Raw genomic sequence first — 6,483 nt, 5'->3', positions numbered from 1 at the left:
CTTACTATGTCCTTTTTTGTCAAACCTGCAAGGAGACCTGTGAGGGGGAGAGTGCAGGCTGCGCAGATAGGAGGAGGGCTGCCTGCCGCCCGAGAAACGACCGCCGTACCGACTAAACCCGGGCTTTGGACTACAGCCCCCAGGGTGCATCACTGCCACACACCTGCTGCGAGTCAGGAGGAGGCGCTGACACAGCACCTAAAAGCACTGCCTCTGCCCCTGTGCTACGGGAGTGCTAACTGTGTCCTTTTTTTGTCAAACCTGCGAGGAGACCTGTGAGGGGGAGAGTGCAGGCTGTGCGGAGAGGAGGAGGGCTGCCTGCCGCCCGAGAAACAACCGCCATACCGACTACACCCGGGCTTTGGACTACATCCCCCAGGGTGCATCACTACCCACACACCTGCTGCGAGTCAGGGGGAGGCGCTGACACCATGCCTAAAAGCCACTCCCCTTTTTCATTGGCGCTGGACAAAGCCGGGACTAAGCCCAGGGCGGGCCTGTCTGTGCCTGACTGTGGCTGGGAGAGACTGTCCTGGGCCCCTCCACTTGACTTGGTAACAGATTATATTTCTACTTGTTCTACCATTCACTGTGGGATATAGTGGTTACTGTTGGTTTGTAACACTTAGTCAAGTGGTATCTCCCTTTATGCTGCTCATATCATATGCCAGAGTATACTGGTTTTACTAGTAGTACAGTCTGTTGCTAACAATGGGTAAATCCTCACTCTAAACGCTCGACCCATGACAAGGCAGAAATCTAAATTACCTGGCTTGGGCACCAAACCCACTGCGATTGACAAAATGCTTCAACAAGCCATTGGTGCCGTATCTAGTGCTATTGAAAGCACAGAGAGGCGCCTGTTGCTTACCCCCTTGATTGTATCTGATCCGGCGAACCAAGGGTTAGAGGTCTCTCACATTTCAAATATCTGCACTGCAGTGACTGAATCTTCTGCTGCAGAGATATCATGTGCGCAACCCCTACCATTGGAAAACTCAATACTAACGCCCGAACATGCTAAGGGCCTTAAAAAAAAAAAAAAAAGCTAGTTTGAGACAAACAAAAGTGAGGAGAGGCAAGATAACTAAGAAAGCACAAACAGCTACTACTGAGGAAAGTGGGGGAGCTCACGAGGGTATCGATCCAGCACAGTACCCACAAACCCCCCTAGAATGGGCGTGCATTCTGCTGGCAAATTTACAAACGCACTTAGAGAATGTTATTAAAGTCGGATTGACAAAGTAGTTTCCATACTAAACACTAAGGGCCCGATTCACAGAATGAACTTAAGACTCAATCCTAAACTTACTACTATTTTGGTATTCACAGAATGCACTTACTACTTTTGGCATTCACAGAATGAACTTACTACTTTTGGTATTCACAGAAGTTAGGATTTTGTCTTAAGTTTGTCTTAAGACTGTGTATATTCCAGAAAACATGGGCTTTGACAACCCCTTATAGAGCGCGATTCACCTCATTTGTAAACCCCGCTTCCCAGGGCTCTAGGGGGAGACCGTTTGGGGGTCTTTGCATCTGGGTGGGTACCCACTTAGGTTGCTCTGCGAAATTGATCAACACCAAATCTCCAGACATTCTGTGCCTCTTTTTAACTTTTGTGGATGGTCCAAAGGTAGCCCTCATTAATGTGTACTCTCCCCCTACACCAATCACGTAGTCTTCACATACTCTGGCCCTGCTTGACACCCTACTCCTCTCCCTCTCCACCTCTGTATATAAAGTTATAGGGGGGAACTTCAATTCCCATTACGAACCATTGCCTGGCATTAATTTTATTACCCACAATGAAGATTCTGTATGGGCCATCCCAGAATGCAATATGTATCCTGCTCGAGGTTGGATCCCTTAGGGGTGCAACTTTACAAGCTTACAGTCTCCCACTCACTCAAAGCATGCAATAGTAGATTCCCTCTTCACACTCCTGGGAACATCACCTACAACAGGCCTGGAAGCAGTTCCACCATAGATTACATCATGGTTAGTGTTGAATTTTGGAGCTGTATAAAAAACTACTGGGTAAACCCTAGGTCTGACAGTGACCATAATCCACTGGTTCTGGAATTGAAATCTATCTTGGGATATAGTAAAAAACATCCCTGTGAGGAGTTAGTTCCACACTCTAACTTAACTGTTGCAAATCGAGGGCGAAGGGCGAAGGGTGAGATGGATCAAATTTGTACAGGCCGAGGACAAGGTTGCTGCACTTTACAATCTCGCCATTCCCTTTGCTTTTAACATACCATATGATAGTTCTGGCCAGGTTTACCTCTCCTCTTCTCAGAATATCCATCAAGAATTATACGGCAAACTAGCGGGTTTCTTTTATACTATCTCTGACTCTAAGGCACGACCTCATAGTAAAAATCAATGGCACAACAAATCATGTGGCTTAGCCAAACGCGCCCTACTAGTGGAAATCAAAAAGGGAACTCCCTTGAGCATAAGAGATGCTAGGGCCTATTATAAGAAAATTATTGCCGAGGGGAAGCGGGAATGGGAGGCGGACAGATGGGAGAACATTAAATTTGCCCTCGATAACCGTGATCTAAGAACTTTATGGAATCTTGTTAAGTCTGGCAATACTGAAGGAGTACCAGCAATTGAGCCTAATGTTAGCAAAGCAGTCTGGAGATGTCATTTTAAGAAATTATACTCTATAGACATCGAACATACCCCCTCAGACCCGCTTGCTGCTCCTGCGATCCCCAGTGTTACTCCCGAATCCAGCAGTATAGATAATAACATCCCTCCATGTACTATGCAAGAAGTGGGGGTGGCTCTGGATTCTTTACTGCCAGCGAAGGCCCCTGGCCTGGATAAAATCCCTGGTGACTTGTATCATAGCGAACGCAAGGTTTGGGCGCCTTATCTATGGGTATTCTTTAATGCCCTCTTTCAGGGCATGAAACTACCTCCAACCTGGCTGGGAGCAGAAATCGTGCCAATATTTAAAAAGGACTCTCCCTTAGACCCGGCGAATTATCGCCCAATCAGCCTAATAGATGTCTCCCAGAAACGATATACCCGCTTTTTATTGACAAAATTGCAGTCTTGGATGGAGGAACATCAGATCCTCACACCATTACAAGCAGGATTCCGGTCGAAGTTTTCTACCATCGACCAGGTATTCAGACTGCAAATAGTTTAGTGGAAGACTGTCACTATGGAAGGGGATAGTTTGTACCTTACTTTTGTCGATTTAAGATCTGCGTTCGACATGGTCCGGCGTGATAAGCTTTGGGCCATAATGAGAGCCATGGGTGTGCCACCATATCTATGCGACCAGATCGAACGCCTGCACAAGGAAACTTTTGCAAGGGTATGCTTTGGGAAAAGAGGGGAATTAACAGCCCCCTTCCCAGTGGAAAAGGGGTCAGGCAGGGCTGTGTCCTTGCCCCAACACTCTTTTCTCTCTTCCTTAATGGCTTGATTGCTGATTTATTGGCCACAAAAGATTTGGACTCCCCCCGGCTGGCGAACCGCAAGATTCCTGCACTTATGTTTGCACTTATGTTTGCCGTTGACAGAGTTCTGCTAATTTTGCAAAAATAGAAATCTTGAGATTAATCTCGCTAAGACCAAATATATGGTCTTTCATGCATGCAAAGACTTTCAATTGTCCTCATCCGCAAATGAATGAGATAGCTTTGGAGAGAACGTCCACTTTTGAATACCTGCTGGTCAGTATCAATGATCAAATGGATTGGGGTCCACAAATAACAAAAGCAAACCTTAAATTAATACAATCTTCCGGTGGTATTCTTAAGGTTCATAACAAGTGCAGTTTGAAAATGGTGGGCCCCCCAGTAGAAATGTACAAGACTCAAGCCAGGGGTGGAGCCCTTTATGGGGTCGAACTGTGGGTCCACCGCATCGAGAATTCACTGGTTCTGACTGAGAACATTTTTTTTAAATGTCTTTTGGGGCTCCCGAAGGGCACACCACTTATCCCCCTGAGGTCAGATCTGGGAGTTGATCCCATAAAGGATATAATTGCCAATCGTCCTCTCCTCTTTTAGGGACGACTCTGAAGCACCACCGAACTGGCTACCTACAGAGAGGAACTAAAGAACGTCCTGTCCATCTTTGGTGCGGGGAAGTTAAAATGGCTCCAGCACATTAGATATCTTTGCATTAAAATCGGGAGACCTAACCTTTGGAACTCTCCGGAGGACTCATGTTATGTTATGTTATGTTATGTTATGTTATCAATTGTTTTGTAGCGCGCTCTGTTACTCACGAGTATCCTGGCGCGGAGCGTAAAGTGGAGTGCGGTGAGCAGAAAGGGGGACCAATAAAAAAGACAATTTTAGTCGGTAACATTAAACAGATGAGTTTTTAACCCTTTCTTAAAACATGAAATGGTCTGGGCAGCCCGCAGGTGGGAAGGGAGTGCATTCCAAGCTCTGGCAGCAGTCACCGAGATGGAATGGCCACCCAGCCTGGAAAGCTTAAATCTGGGCATAGCCATCATGCACTGGTTAGCCGATCGAAGGCAGCGATTGGGGGCATAAAGAGAAAAGCGTTTTCTCAGGTAGAGTGGCCCAAGCTGGTGAACCGCTCGAAAGGAAAGGACCAAAGTTTTAAAAGTAATACGCTGTGCCACCGGAAGCCAATGTAAGCTCCGCAAGTGGAGGCGCGCGCTGGATCTCCTAGGCAGATTAAACAAATGTCTGACAACCGCGTTCTGAATTACCTGGAGCCGTTTGATCAAATAGGCAGGCAGGCCACAGAACAGGGCATTGGCATAATCCAGCCTAGAGAGAATAAGGGCACGCGCCACAGTCTCTTTGGCCTCTCTTGGCAGGAGAGGAAAGAATCTGCGCAGGGCTTTGAGAGTTACAAAGCAGGCCCCAGTAAGTCGTTTAATATGATCTTCAAATTTCAGGTCATGTCCGAACCAAACCCCCAAGTTCTTAGCTGGACCTCCCATAGATTTAGGGCAGGGAATGTCAGGAGGCCACAAGAGATTTTTAAAGTTGTCGGGGAAGGAACCATAGAAGAGGACCTCAGACTTATCTTCATTGCACTTTAATTGAGCAAGTGCTAACCACCGAAAAACAGAAGAAAGGCAATGCTGAATAACCGATGAGTCCAAATTGTCCCTCGGCCAGGTGAACAAGAGTTGGGTGTCATCGGCGTAGGCCATAATTTTTGCCCCCAAATGTTCGACCAGACAGATCAATGGAGTCAAATAAACATTAAAAAGAAGGGGACTGAGAGTAGACCCTTGCGGGACTCCAGTTGTGAGTTTTCTAGGGCAGGCGGCGTATGGTGGCAACCACACTTGTTGTGTCCTGTCTTCAAGAAATGACGACAGCCAATCCAAAGCAGTTCCGGTAATGCTGATAGCAGACAGCCTGGCAAGGAGAAGCCCGTGGGGCACCGTATCGAAGGCCGCAGAGAGGTCCAATAAAATCAGGACCGCTCTGCCGCCTCCATCAAGGCACACTCGGATCGCTTCAGAGATCTCCACCAGGGCAGTCTCTGTACTATAGGCTGCCCGAAACCCTGATTGAGCAGGGTGCAGGGCGTGAGATGACTCAACAAAGTAGTCCAGTTGGCAGAAAAACACTTTTTCGCAAACGTTAGCCAAAGCTGGAAGCAGAGATATAGGCCGGTAACTTGGGGGGGGGGGCGCCGGATCCAACCCGGCCTTTTTTAGAAGCGGCAATAACTTGGCCTGCTTCCAGTCGGTCGGGACCGTCGCAGTGGAGAGGGAGAGGTTCACAATCTGGGTAACCTCATTGCACACAGTATCAGCCACCCCCCGCGAGCACCCTGGCTGGGCAGGGGTCGGTGGGTGACCCTGACTTCAGGGACTTAAGGATAGTCAGAATGTCTGATTCAACAGAGGGAGAAAAAGCCGTAAGCTGATTGGTAGGCCTAGGCTCGGGAAGAAGGGGAAGCAATGGTGGGGCAATGTGAGAATCACAGACTGCTGCCAGGTCCTCCTGTATTTTGGCAACTTTCTCTATAAAAAAAGAGGATAACTCCTCACACCATTGTTTAGAAGCGGGCAGCAGAGGTTGTGCAGCGCAAGGGGATAAAAAAACTCTGCACAACAGAGAAAATGTCTTTATTATTGTTATTAGCTTTTTCAATTCTTCCAGCATAATAGCTCGTCTTTGCAGTCCTAATCGCGGCGTAGTAATCCCTCTGAGCAGCTCGCAGGGCGGTTTTCGCCTCCGGCTGATACGCTTGCCGTCACCCCGCTCAAGTTTCTTACAGCCTAATTTCAATTCCCTGAGGGCATGTGTGAACCATGGTTTAGAAGGAGAAAAACGCATCCTACGGATGCGCCCCTGGTTAACAGGCGGCAACCCCCTGTTCCACCCATGTGTTGAAACTGCTGACAGCCTCGCCCACCGTCGAAGCCAACTGAGGACGGTCACGAGATAGAGAGTCAGCCAGAGTGACCAGGTTCATCCTCTGAGGGTAGGCAGTTGACAGGGAATC

This window comes from Lissotriton helveticus, chromosome 1_1 (assembly GCF_964261635.1).
Source record: "Lissotriton helveticus chromosome 1_1, aLisHel1.1, whole genome shotgun sequence".
Taxonomy (NCBI): Eukaryota; Metazoa; Chordata; class Amphibia; order Caudata; family Salamandridae; genus Lissotriton; species Lissotriton helveticus.
The sequence above is the reverse complement of the archived record's forward strand: the minus strand, read 5'-3'. Positions refer to the sequence as shown.